The sequence below is a fragment of the Lissotriton helveticus genome, chromosome 7 (genome assembly GCF_964261635.1).
Source record: "Lissotriton helveticus chromosome 7, aLisHel1.1, whole genome shotgun sequence".
Classification (NCBI taxonomy): Eukaryota; Metazoa; Chordata; class Amphibia; order Caudata; family Salamandridae; genus Lissotriton; species Lissotriton helveticus.
The window spans coordinates 424,862,121-424,875,263 of NC_136068.1; the positions used below are offsets into that span (position 1 = coordinate 424,862,121).

At 53.3% G+C, this 13,143-nt stretch overlaps 1 protein-coding gene across 3 annotated transcripts in view; it reads left to right on the forward strand.

Moving 5' to 3' along the window:
* The window catches only part of RALGAPB (Ral GTPase activating protein non-catalytic subunit beta), a 2,268,266-nt gene that overhangs the window by 2,178,457 nt on the left and 76,666 nt on the right, over window positions 1-13,143 (forward strand). The window lies entirely within an intron of this gene.

A 13,143-nucleotide genomic window follows, 5' to 3' on the forward strand; every position in this document is an offset into this window, starting at 1 on the left:
CCTTACTGCTCGACCAAGCTACCACTTTAGAGAGTAAGGTTATATCTAACTTTAACCTCTGCCAAACCTCCGGGAACTGTGGACTGTGCACACTGTACCTTACTTTGGTGCAGTATATACAGAGCCACTTTCTTACAATAGTGTCCATCTATGGTGAGGCACTGTGCACTGAGCCCAGGCAACCCTTATTTATAGTGTTAAGGTCCCTGGCGTGAAAAACTAAGCTCTCAAGGGGTAGCTGTGTAGAGCAGCTAAGACTTATTCAGGAGGGTGTTAAGCGGTTGCATTTTCCACTATAGTCAGTTAGCAAGCTTACTCATAAGAAAGAAACACACTAGGTGAGTATAAAAATACTTTGTATTTATTAGCACACACTAGGCACTAACTTAGCATATCTGATAGAGAAATCTAGCCGTGGATTCCTTAAATTTAGAATGTTCCCAAGCGCCAGTCTGGATTCGGAGAATTTTCAGCAGTACCTCAGTGCACCGGAGGACGGTGACGCATGGCACCGTCCTGACATTGTCCACGGATACGACATCAATGGAGCCGTATAAGTCCCTCCCGGCACACGGACGTCAGTTTATATCTTTCCGCGTCTCAACAGGGATCCAGGAGAAACGGTTTGTCTGGCCTGTTTTTGTTTCAGGCCTTTTCGACGCCTTTTGGCACCCAGGAACAGTGTGCGATGCCTTCGGGCTTTAAGTCGTATAAGACTTGTACGCATCAGATGTCGGCGACAGATCCACACAAAATCTGCATATGGTGCTTGGGAGAGACCCACGATTCTGAGGAGTGCGACGCCTGCCAGCAGTTGAAACCGAAGTCCCTGCGGGAACGGCGGTTGAAGTTTTTGTCCGCCCGGATGTCCCACGCCGCCGGTCTCCATCTCGTGCTAAGGCTCCTGTTCGGGACAGGTCATGGAGTTGTGCCCGCAGACGTCGCTCGTCTGACACGGGTAAACACAAGAAGTCACAGAGGTCATCGAAATCACATAGACGTGACGTCGAGGCCCGCTGCTCACTGTCATCTCCGAACATGGGCCCCCAGGAGTCGACTCCAACCTACCCTCCATTTCCTGGTGCTGGGGCAACTAGATCCGGATGGAAACCTACTGTCTGGCTTTACTGGCCATCTTTGGATCACCCCCTCTCCCTTGCACGCCTTCAGGTCCCACAGGATGGGTAGGGAGTCAGGTCGGGACTTCGCCGGTGTGTTCTCCCTCGGCACCGATTGAGAGGCATGACTCCGGTTCCGGAGTCGCTGCGATGTCGGGGCACGGCCCTGAGGGGCATCCCAGTCTGACGTCGGGCCTTCCTGTGGCGTCTCTGTACAGCCCTGTGTGAGACTCTCTGCACCGACACCGGATGTGGCTGCAGTGCATCCCACTCTGCAGTTCCCCATCTCAGTGGAGGTCGAGTCGACACCGGCCCGACGTCTGGCGGCTGAGTCTTCAGTGGTCGGTGACGTTGAGGCAACACCATATCGACATCAGTCAACGCCGGTGACGTCCACTGCTATTCTTCTGTTGGTGGAGGAGGATGAGGCCTTTGAGGGTTCCCCACCACCAGGGTTGTTTCGATGCTCCTCTGAGCTGGTGCCCATGGGGCACTGGCCGGCCTTTGGTCGTCCTTGGGCAGTGGAGCCTCTACCGTTGGGTGGACAGGTTAGTCTACAACCGTCACCTACCGATGGCTTATTGTCGCCACCTAGAACGGCCACAAAGGCTAGTGTGGCTTTTTTGAGTGCTATTCGCAAGGCTGCAGCTATCTTACAGATGCAGCCTCCCTCAGTCTCTCTGCCTTCTGATCCCTTGTTAGATCTACTCCACCAAGGCGCTGTGGAGGTGGAGCCCTTGCTGCCCTTTTGCGGGTCATTATATGGCATTCTTCTTGGTACTTGGGTGAGGCCCTCATCGGGGGACCCTGTGGATCATGCTATTGCACATCGTCTTTGCCCGGCTCCAGATGACCCGGTCTGTTTGTCCCTCCATTCTAGGGCTCAAGGGTTGGTAGTACAGGCAGCTTCAGTCTCCTTCCCTTCTCCGCTGCTTCCTCCCTCTAGGGAGTCTCGCTAGTATGAGTCGTGTGGCTGCCATGTCTTTGCGTCCATTAGTTCGGGCCTTCGGTCCCTGAACACGTCTTGCATGTTTGCACGAGCTACTTTTGCCCTTTGGGACTGGTCGAGCGTCTCCTTCCATCTCTTCCAGAGGGCCATCAAGCTGACCTGGTTCGGTTACTTAATGATGGCCACAGTTTTCCATTCGGTCAGCTATGGAAACTACTGACTCTATGGGCCGGGCTATGGCCAGGTCAGTTGCTCTACGTCGCCATGCCTGGTTGCGCTATGGCAGTTTCCCTGAAAATCTTCAGGAGCGACTTGGGGATCTGCCCTTTGATGAGGTAAGTCTTTTTGACAGTCAGGCTGACTCAGCGGTTCAGCGCCTCATGTGTCAGTTCCCATGACTTCCATGGTTGAAAGTCCTCATCGCGGCCTTTTGATTTCGTTTGCAGTATTGTCTCTGCTTTTCTGGTAACCGTCTATAGGTTCAAGACGTTATTTCCTGGACGGACTGTATGGCTAATCAGCCATTTTTACCTTATTTAGTACAGCTAGCCAGCTGTTTGTGCAGTTCTTTTTGAGTCCTCGGACTACGAGTTTGTCTCAAGGGGTGTCCCTTACTTTTTATAGGGGTGTGACATACCCTATGTGGGGTATTCGTTGGCTATTACATAGCTGCTCTTCCTGGCATGGGATGTTTCGAAGGGTCCAGCGGAGTCTTCCTAGGATGGTTGTCTTCTGTCCCTTTACGGAATTGTCCTATGGGTCATACTGTAGGCTTCTAATTTCGTTCCGCTCTTCCTACTGTGTGGGACGTCCCTGCTGGTGAGGCCCACTTCTCTCTGGAGCTTAAGCGTTGACGTCTACGGTTGGTCCATAACAATCTCCTGCCTCTGTGGATGTAGACTTTTTGAGGGAATTGTGCTTTAACTACAACGAACTGGAGGAGGAAAACACGCCCCCGGATGACGCAGCTCGGCGGCCATTGGAGAAAAGGCAGGAAGAGAAGATCTCGGCGTGTGACATCACCGAGGAGCCTTTAGTGTGCCGAGGAGAGCGTGAGGAGACCGGAGGAGAAGACGATTTACTGCCAAAGGCAAAGGAGATGAGAACCGGAGAAATAGAGGCGCCATATCGAGGAGCTGCAGTGCCTGGAGGCCACCGTCCCGATGAGCCGCCCAGCCACACTCACGGAGGAGTGTGGCTCAGCCAGGTACGAGAGCGGGTGTCTGTCTGGATGGGGAGGCGGGGAGTGACTGAGGAAAAATAACCTAGTGAAGCAATCACTGTTTTTGCGCCATTTGTGTAAAGATCCCGACCTTGTTACTCCCGCTCCCCACACCTGTACCTTCACCACCTTAACCCCCACCCCCCCCAAGCTCTGCACTGAATGTACATAGCCACACTGTATATAGACGTGCACCGGTGATCCCTCCACACCCCCGGGCTTCCTTTTCGGGAATTCTTTAAAAAACAAAACCACTGATAGTGCTATTTTCTTCCTCGCATGTACCACGCTGGAAATACCAAGCACAAGCCCGCAGCAGGAGGGAACCTTACAACATCCCAGGAGCTTGGAAGACCTACACTCAACAAAGCTACCACGGATCCTGCCCTACTAGCCCGGGAGAGACTTACTGTGAGAAAAAAGAAAACGTTAATAAAGCTAAAACCTTACATCCCAAGGTCTGGTCTCCGTGCCCTTCCTTCACCCCCGCCACAACTGGTGTCAGATGTGAGATCATCCCCTTCCGTCCCGACCCCGGGGATGGATCAGCTGATACAACATCTCATTAAAGGGCAGGAGAAGCTGGAATGGGCCATTGAGCGCCAAATTACCTCAGCTAAAGCGGATCGCGAGGTCTTCAAGAATGCGATGACCGCCCAAAAAGAAGGTCTCCAAAGTGCCATGAAAGACTTCGGTAATACGTCTCTGATGGAAAGAAGGGCTCCAGTACCGCATCCCTCAGGGGTATCCTTGCAAAAATATATAGCTGGAGATGACCCTGATGCCTTTCTAACTAATTTTGAGAGAGCTGCTAGGGCCTGTGGTTGGCCAGGAGAGAAGTGGCCGTTTTTCTTAGCCCCATTATTATCAGGCGAAGCGCAAGCCGCATACCAGGTGGCTAATGCCACCGGAGATGCACCATATCAAGACATCAAAGCAATTATACTCGACCACCTCGGCTTGGATGCTGAAGCCTACAGGGTCAGATTCAGGAAAGAGAAAGGGATCCCAGGAGAGAATCACAATACCCTGTATTTTCGTCTAAAAGCTGCCGCCGACAAGGGGATCCGTCATGAGGGCAAAAGTAAGCAAGAGATAATGGAATGCATACATTTGGAAAAATTCATGGAAGCTCTTCCCTATGGGACACAAAGGTGGCTGAAGCAGCATTCTTGGTTAACACCAGCACAAGCTATTGAAATGGCCGCTACTTATTCCCGAGCCCAACCTAGAGCCATCCCATGGGAAGCAGAAAAGACAGCAAAGTCCTTGACGAATACAAAGGGGGAGAAAAAAACTAAAGTCGAATTACCCAAACCAAAACCCATCAAACTAGACGTACCCATGATGAAAGGGCCTCAATGCTTCGAATGCGGTGATTGGGGCCATATTGCCCGGCTGTGTCCTCGAAAAAAAAACACAGGACCCATGGAGGTGGGCTACGCACCAAGAGCAGTGATGTATACAGCGGAGATGGGCTCTTCCTTTTATGTACGTGTCCTGGTGAATCATAAGTGGGTTAGGGCTCTATTGGACTCTGGGTGCAGACAGTCAGTCATTCAGACAGCTTTGGCTAAAACATCACAGATACTCCCCGAAACTATACTGCACATTAGGTGTATACATGTTGATGTGAAACCCTATCCTTTAGCAGAAGTAAACATACCACCTGCAGGAAGAGCCCCTTGTACAGTAAGGGTGGGAACAGTAGAGTCATTACCAGAGGATTTGACCATAAGGATAGATAACCCTGATTTCTTGGCACTTTTCAAGACAGAGATCAGAGAGGCAGAAAAAGGGAAGACCCCCACTAACACAGCCTTTATGGCCTCCGAGCCCTGGGCATTAGACCGCAACTTTTGTTTTGCCCAATCAAACGATAATACGTTATTTAATGCCTGGGAGCTGGCTCATGCCGGCCAGAATAATTCAAATAACCCATATCCACGGTTCATCATAAAGAATGAACTGTTGTATCGAGAAGGTAAAGCCGGGGAACACTGCCAGTTACTCGTACCTAAGGTATTCAGGGAACAAATACTATTCTATGCTCACACTCACTTAACAGCAGGTCATTCGGGGTCAGAGAAAACTATTCAGAACATAATCAAATGGTTTTAGTGACCTGGAATATACAAAGAAGCCACTGAATATTGCAGGACATGTGAGGTATGTCAGAAACGTAACTTGTACAAACCACCAGCAGTACCCTTACAGCCATTACCTATAATAGGACAGCCATTCGAAAGAGTCGGAATGGACCTTATAGGCCCTCTCCCTAAGTCCTCGAAAGGGAATACATACGCATTAGTTATCATCGACTATGCCACTCGTTTTCCTGAGGCTTTTGCTCTCAGAGCTCCCACTTCTAAAAACATCGCAGAGAAATTCGTAGAACTGTTTTCCAGGGTGGGTTTCCCTAAAAAGGTGTTAACGGACCAGGGAACCCCTTTTGTTTCTAGGCTCATGAAAGAGGTTAGCAAAATACTGGACCTACGACAAATACGTACCTCAGCTTACCATCCACAGACCGACGGTCTAGTGGAGAGGTACAACTGTACACTAAAAACAACCTTAAGAAAAATGCTGACCCTGGAAAACAAGGACTGGGACAGGCTCTTACCCCTGGCTCTATATGTATTGAGAGCCCAAGTTCAAAGCAGTACTGGCTATTCTGCTTTTGAAATGCTTTATGGGCGGCAACCCAGATCACTTTTGGCGATAACCCGGGAGGCCTGGGAAAAGGAGGACCTGAATGAAGCAAAATCACTCCTAGAGTATACGCAACAGTTAAAAAGTAAACTGGGAAGATGGCGTCGGAGTAGGACGCTTCTCCAAGCCTCTCCAGCGCCGATCCTGCATAGCTTCTGTTAGTTCGGTGCTGCGTGTGCGGACTGGCCCCAAAAGGTCGGCGAAGGTCTCCGACTTGAAGCGGAGTGGTCCGGTGCCGTCAGCGGGACGCTGGGACGCTTGTGGCGGCGGCAGGAGCGGCGAAGTTGGGCGGCCTAGGGATCCCCGGCCTCGCGTAACCTGAGGGCCGACCGGGGACTCGGGGTGACCGCAGCAGTGGAGAGGAGCCGCCCGCTACCCGCCCGGGGTTTTCCCCCTGCGCCGGTCACCTGGGACAGACCGCACTACCGGCGGGTGGAAACGTGGCCTCCCGGAGAGCATAGGAGGGGACTGGCGCTTCGGAAGGAGGAGTGGAGAGGGCCCGGATTCAGAGGAGCGCGGAGGCCCGCAGTGCAGGCCGGAGGGCTGGTGGGGGCTCCGGCGCTTGCCAGACGCTGCACGCATAGGAAATACACTGTTGGGCCTGGACCCGGTGCATGAACTTACCCCCAGGCGTGGAGGAGGAGCAGGTGAGGCGCTCCGCTGGCCCGGGCCTGGTAGGAGGGCTCGGAGAAGACGCGGCTGCCTGCGGAGTAGAGGTGCACTGGTGACGACTGCGGCATACCTCCCCCGGCTGATCGCGGCGGGCCGCCTACACGGGCCTGGGTGAGTTGCTGGCCTGGGGTGGCTGGCACCGGCGCTGCTGAGCAGGGGCGTCTGGGTGGACTGGTAGCACCCCGCAACTCTTCCTGGGGCTGGAAAGCGCAGGCCTCGGTTCCTTACTGCGGACTGGTGCAGGTCTGGCGGCGACACCGAGGATCGGCGCCTGGAGGGCTAGCGGTGAATTGAACAGAGCATGTGACGGGGCCGTTTTGTCCGACTCTCCTGCTGGATTTGGGTGGCCCTCGCCTACGCTTGACTGCGTTACCCTGCTGCGCTATCCCGTCAGGGACTTATCAACGGAGGCGGCAGGCTCCTTGTTCCTTGGCTTTGGTGCGGCCCTGTCGGCTGGTGTCTCGGCTCGAGGGCACTCTGGGGGCTTCCTGCCTGGTGGAGAGTGGAGAGAGTTCTGTGCTACCCGGAGGGGACTGTTGCTACGCTTGGGGGCCCAGTGCTCCCATATCGCTTGCCGCTGAGAGTGACTGGTGGACGGTCCGCCCGGGAGGGGTTACACGGTATCATGTCTAACGCAGCTCGCAAGGGGCGTGTGGTGAAGGAGGGCACATCTAAGTCCTCACAGCAGCCGGCTTCCCCGGGGGCCAGTAGCTCGCCGAGATTGTCGGACGATGAGGCCCCGGCTACCAAGGCTTTTATGACCGACCTTTTTGCCTCCATCAAGGAAGATATCTCCGAGCTTCGGGCGCAGCTGGCATCTGACCTCCGGGAAGTAAGGAGAGACGTGGATGGGATTGGAGAGAGAGTGGCGACTCTGGAGGACCACGATTTGGGTACGGCCAATGATGTGCACTTACTCCAACAAGATATCATTCGTCTCACGGAACAGAACTTGGACCTGCAATCACACACGGAGGACCTGGAAAACCGATCCCGTCGGAATAACATCCGTATCAGGGCAGTGCCGTGGGATGGCGAGGCGGGAGACCTACGTGGCTACGTACAGGAACTGTTTCTACAGATTTTGAACGAGGAGGATGTGACGGAAATTAGAATGGACAGGGTGCATCGAGTAGGTCTGCCCAGAAGGGGAGGGGGACCCCCCCTGACATCCTCGTCTGTGTCCATGATTTTCAAGTAAAGGAGCGCATCCTTCGTAAAGCCAGGGCCATAGCATCATTGCAGTTCAGGGACCATCGTCCCCAGCTTTTTCAAGACTTGGCAGCCTCTACGCTCCAGAAAAGGAGGGATTTTCGGCCAGTAACTTCTTTCCTGAGGGAGCGCAACATCGCATATTCCTGGGGCCACCCCTTCAGGATCATCTTTAGATGGCAGAATCGACTAGCGCAGATACGCTCCCTGCAGGTGGCGAAGGACCTCTTGGGTTTGAATGATGATGCACCCTCCCAGGGATCGAACGTGTCCCCTTCTCGGCGGCGCCGTCGATCCTCATCGTAGCACAGGGTGGGGTCCTCCCCGAGTCGGGGGCGACCGGATAGCAATACCAGCTTGCAGGAGAGGGGGAACGCAGTGGCTTCGGTGACCTCCGCGACGCTGCCGATGTCGCAAGCAGGCTCGGGAGCGGCTTGACCGGGACTTGATTACTAGCGGATCGGCGCTGGAGGGGCATCGGCCCCCTGGTCTGGGAGAATGGATGTACTTTTGGAGAAGACTCCCCAGACCATGACCCTGGGAGATACCGAGATGATCTCCTTACCCTGTCCCCGGAGTGGTCGGATCTCCGCTAACTTTGGACAGCTGGGACTGATGAGTATTATCCTCAATGGTTCTGTTTTGTTTACAGTATCACTGTTCCTTGTTCTTTCAGGGGGGGGGGTTGAATGTTGGGGGGGTTGGGGTGGGAAATGTTGGTGGCGACTGGAGCGATTTGTGGCGCATATGGTGGAACTGGTGGGGAGTGAGTGTGGCGTGTGGGGAGCAGGCTGCGGCACGGGAGGTTTTACTAGAGGCGGATGGCCAGGCTGGTGAGGCATGGGAGGGGTCCTTGGGTCGCCTGTCACTGTTAACTTTGCACGAAGGATGGATGACTGTGGGGTGGGGGGCCTGTTAGTATAGGGACATGGAATGTTAAGGGCCTGAACTCACCACAGAAGAGGCAGAAGGTGTGGAAGTATGTGACTGATCATCAGTTGGATGTTGTGGGGCTCCAGGAGACCCACCTTGCGCGTAAGGACGAGCTGCGACTTCGACATAAGGCATTTCCCATTATCTATAGATCTTCGGCGTCCACAAAGCATAGGGGGGTGGCTCTCCTGTTCCGCTCTACGCTGCACTTCCAGCCTCATGATGTCTGTAGCGATAAGGATGGACGCTGGCTGATGGTGAAGGGGCTTGTCCGAGGGAGGCTCTGTACTTTCGTAGTGGTGTACATCCCCAACGCTGGTCAAAATCAATTTTTGCAAGGTGTGTTGCAACGTGTGGGTGACTTTGCGGAAGGGAACCTGTTCCTCCTGGGGGACTTTAACCTGGTGTGGGATGCGAATGTGGATAGCTCTGGGACCCATAGGGCACATACAGGGGTGTTTTCTCCCTCCTCGCAGCAGTTGGTGGGTGAACTGGGACTGGTGGACGGCTGGCGTTTCTTCCATTCTACCTCCCGGGATTACACTTTCTTCTCACATGTCCATCATTCTTATTCCCGATTGGACCACATTTTTATTAGCCAGGCGCTTAGAGGTGATGTCCTTGACTCCGTCATTCTTCCGCTCTCGGTCTCTGACCACAGTCTACTGGTGCTTAGCCTCCGGTGGTCATCACCTGGTGATGGGCAGCGGAAATGGTACTTCCCGGCTTCGGTGGTGCGGGACGATGTCTCTAGTAAGGCGCTACGTAAGGCTATCAAGGAATTTTTCGAGCTGAACCCCGTGTCGGACACCTCGGTGTCTAACACTTGGGATGCTTTGAAGGCGTCCATCAGGGGCACTTGCTTGGGCCTCAATGCGAATCTTAATAAAGCGCGGCACAAGGACAGGGAGGCTCTGGAGACCGAATTGGCGAAACTTGAACAGGCTCACAAACTCAACCCTTCTAGAGTGACCCTCCGGCCTTTGACCGCAATTCGTGGGAAATTGAGAGCCCATTACAATAACAGGGCCGAATTGACGCTATTGAGGTTAGGCAGGCAGTCGTATTCCTGCGGTAACAAGGTGGGGAGACATCTGGCGCGACAACTACGGGATAGGCGGGAACGTGAATATATCGGAGGGATTCGGGACGCTGCGGGAGAGATGCATCACCGGGACGAGGAAAAAGCGGCCGTTTTTGGCCGTTTTTATGCAGACCTTTACGCTGGAGACGAGCTGGACGCGAGGTCTCAGAGGGAGTATCTGCAGCGCTTGTCCCTTCCCCAGGTGTCCAAAGAGTGGAACGACGTCCTGGAAGCTCCAATTACCAGGGAAGAGGTGCTCGGGGCTATTAAGAACCTGAAACTCCACAAGGCCCCTGGGCCGGACGGATATACTGCCGTCTTTTATAAGACATTCGCCTCTGAACTTTGTGACTTTTTGGTGATTCTTTTTAACAGCATGGCTGAGTCCGGCTCCTCGAAGGGTTCCCTGGCCGAGGCGGTTATAACGGTCCTACCGAAGCCGGGGAAAGACCCCACCCAGTGTGCCTCGTTTCGCCCCATAGCGCTCCTTAACTTGGATGCGAAATTGTATTCGACGATCTTGGCGCATAGACTGCAGGATCTGTTGCCGGCAATCATACACCCTGACCAGTCCGGGTTTATCAAGGGGCGCCAGACGCACGACAATACGCGCAGAGTTGTACATCTCATTGAAAAGGCGGACAGGTTTTGCATTCCGGCGGTCCTGGTAGGGCTGGATGCCGAAAAGGCATTCGACCGTGTAGACTGGCGCTTCCTGTTTCATACGATGACGGCTTTTAGCTTTTCGGAAAAGTTCATCACTATGGTGAAGGCCAATTTCTGCAGTCCTAGATCTCGAGTGGGAGTCAATGGCCACTTGTCTGCATTCTTCCCGCATACCAGAGGCACTAGGCAGGGGTGTCCCCTTTCCCCTCTCCTGTTCGCGCTGAGCATTGAGCCCTTGGCGGTGGCGGTGAGGGAACATGAGGGCATACGGGGCATTCCGTTCACGGGAGAGCAACATAAAATCACGCTCTTCGCGGACGACGTACTTCTCTCCGTTGCGGACCCAGAACGTTCGCTGCCTTGTATTAGGGAGGCCTTGCTGCACTATGAAGAGGTGGCCGGCTTCAAGGTTAACTATAGCAAGTCGTACGTCCTGAATCTTAGTCTATCGCCGACGGACATGGAACGCGTGCGCACTCTGACACCCTTAGCCTGGGCTAATGACTCGATTGTCTACCTGGGGGTCCACTTGACTCCTACTGTGGGCAAACTATTCGCGGCCAATTTTCCCCCTTTGTTGACAAAGACTCGAGCCGAATTGGATAGATGGAAACCTAAATTTCTGTCCTGGCTGGGTAGGATCCATGCTGTGAAGATGGTTCTCCTTCCCAAATATTTATATTTATTTCAGGCCCTGCCCATCTCTTTGGACGGTGACTATTTTCGGCGTCTTAGGACGCAGATATTGCGATTTGTGTGACAAGGGGGCCGAGCACGCTTGTCCTTTGCACTACTGCGTAGGCCGAGGTCCGAGGGCGGAGTGGGTCTTCCTGACCTCCAGCTTTATTATAAAGCGGCACAATTGAGGATATTGGTAGAATGGTCACAGCAAATGTCGGAGAAGCATTGGCTGCACATGGACCGGAGTGTGGCGGGGAGGTCGGTGTGGGATTTGGCTTGGAAGCCTAAGAAGGACCGTCCCTTGGACGCTTATATAAGTACACCTACGGGTACTGTCCTGAAGGTGTGGGACACCCTTGCTGGTGACGATCGATGGACTACGTTCCCCTCACCCTTCACGCCCTTGCACTACAACCCAGCCTTCCCGCCGGCGCAACGAGAGGGAGCCTTCGATGCATGGAGGGAGGGAGGTTGTAGGGCCCTGACCCACCTGTTCCATGGTCGGGTTCCCCTCACTTTTGCTAACTGCGTGAGGGACTATGGGGTTCCCCAGAATGACCAATATCGTCATGCACAATTGCTCCATTGGGCCACGTCTTCGGGGGTACTGGAGGCGGCCACGAGACCACCTTCCCCATTCGAGGCTTTCCTACTGCGGACATCTGCAATGAGGGGGGTCATTTCCTTCCTGTATCAGCTATTGCTTAAATCAGCGGTCTCGCCTAGGCCTAGATATATGGAGCAATGGGAAGAGATGCTGGGGAGAGATATCTCAGACACTGAATGGACAGCATTGTGGAGGGATATCGCGAAGTTTAATCACTCGCTTCACCTCAGAGAAGCCCACCTTAAGACGCTTATGCAATGGTATTTATGCCCGACCAGGCTCCATCGCTTTTACCCGGCCACTTCCGATAAATGTTGGAGGGGCTGTGGGTTTCTTGGGGACTTTCGCCACATCTGGTGGGACTGCCCAGTGATTCGGCCCTATTGGGAGGAGATTCTCTCGCACGTTAGGGATATTCTATAGTATCCCATAGAGGATTCTATTGCCTCCGTCCTACTAGTCTTACGAGAACCCGGCCTCGAGCACCAGACCAGGGCAGACAAGAAGATTTTGTGGCTTTGCCTGGGTGCTGCCAAGATTACACTTGCAGCTGCCTGGAAACAAAAGGAGGCACCGGCAATTTCGCTGTGGCACGCACGACTGTGGAGACTTCTGAGTTTGGAGAGAATGGCGGACATATTCCTTGGTAACTTTAAGAACTTCCAATTCCAGTGGGGTCCATTGGTGAATTTCCTGTCTAAGGGCTTACCGTCCGCTGTCTGCCCTGCATCCTTGAGGTCACTTCATTTGTTTCAGGTCTAATCTGGTTGCCGGAAGGAGTTTGGATTGAGTGAGTCGCCACCATGGGGGGAGGGCATGGGTAGGGGGGGGGAGTTCTGTTTATCGGTTTATGGTTCACCAAGGTACATGGAGAGGATATATGGTCTGGTTGATTGGGTTATGTCGTTCTATGGCCATGCCGGCCCTGCTATGTGATGTAACATTTTTCTTCTTGGCTGATCTATTACGTTAAGCGACTACAGCCGTAGGCACGTGCCACGAACTGACTTTGCCTATGTTATTACTAAGTTGATGCTTTATGCTCCCAGACAGGCCCTCCCCGAGAGGAATTGTATCGCACCTTGGTGAATTTTTTGTGTGAACTGTTTCTTTAAAACTGAAAATAAAAAAATAAAAATTTACAAAAAAAAAAAAAAGTAAACTGGGAAAGCTAAGAGATTTGGCCTATTCCAATATAGAGAAAAGCCAGCATCGACAGAAATAAAACTATGACAGAGGGAAGAAGTGGAGAAAGATGATAGTAGGGGATTGGGCTCTAGTCCTCCT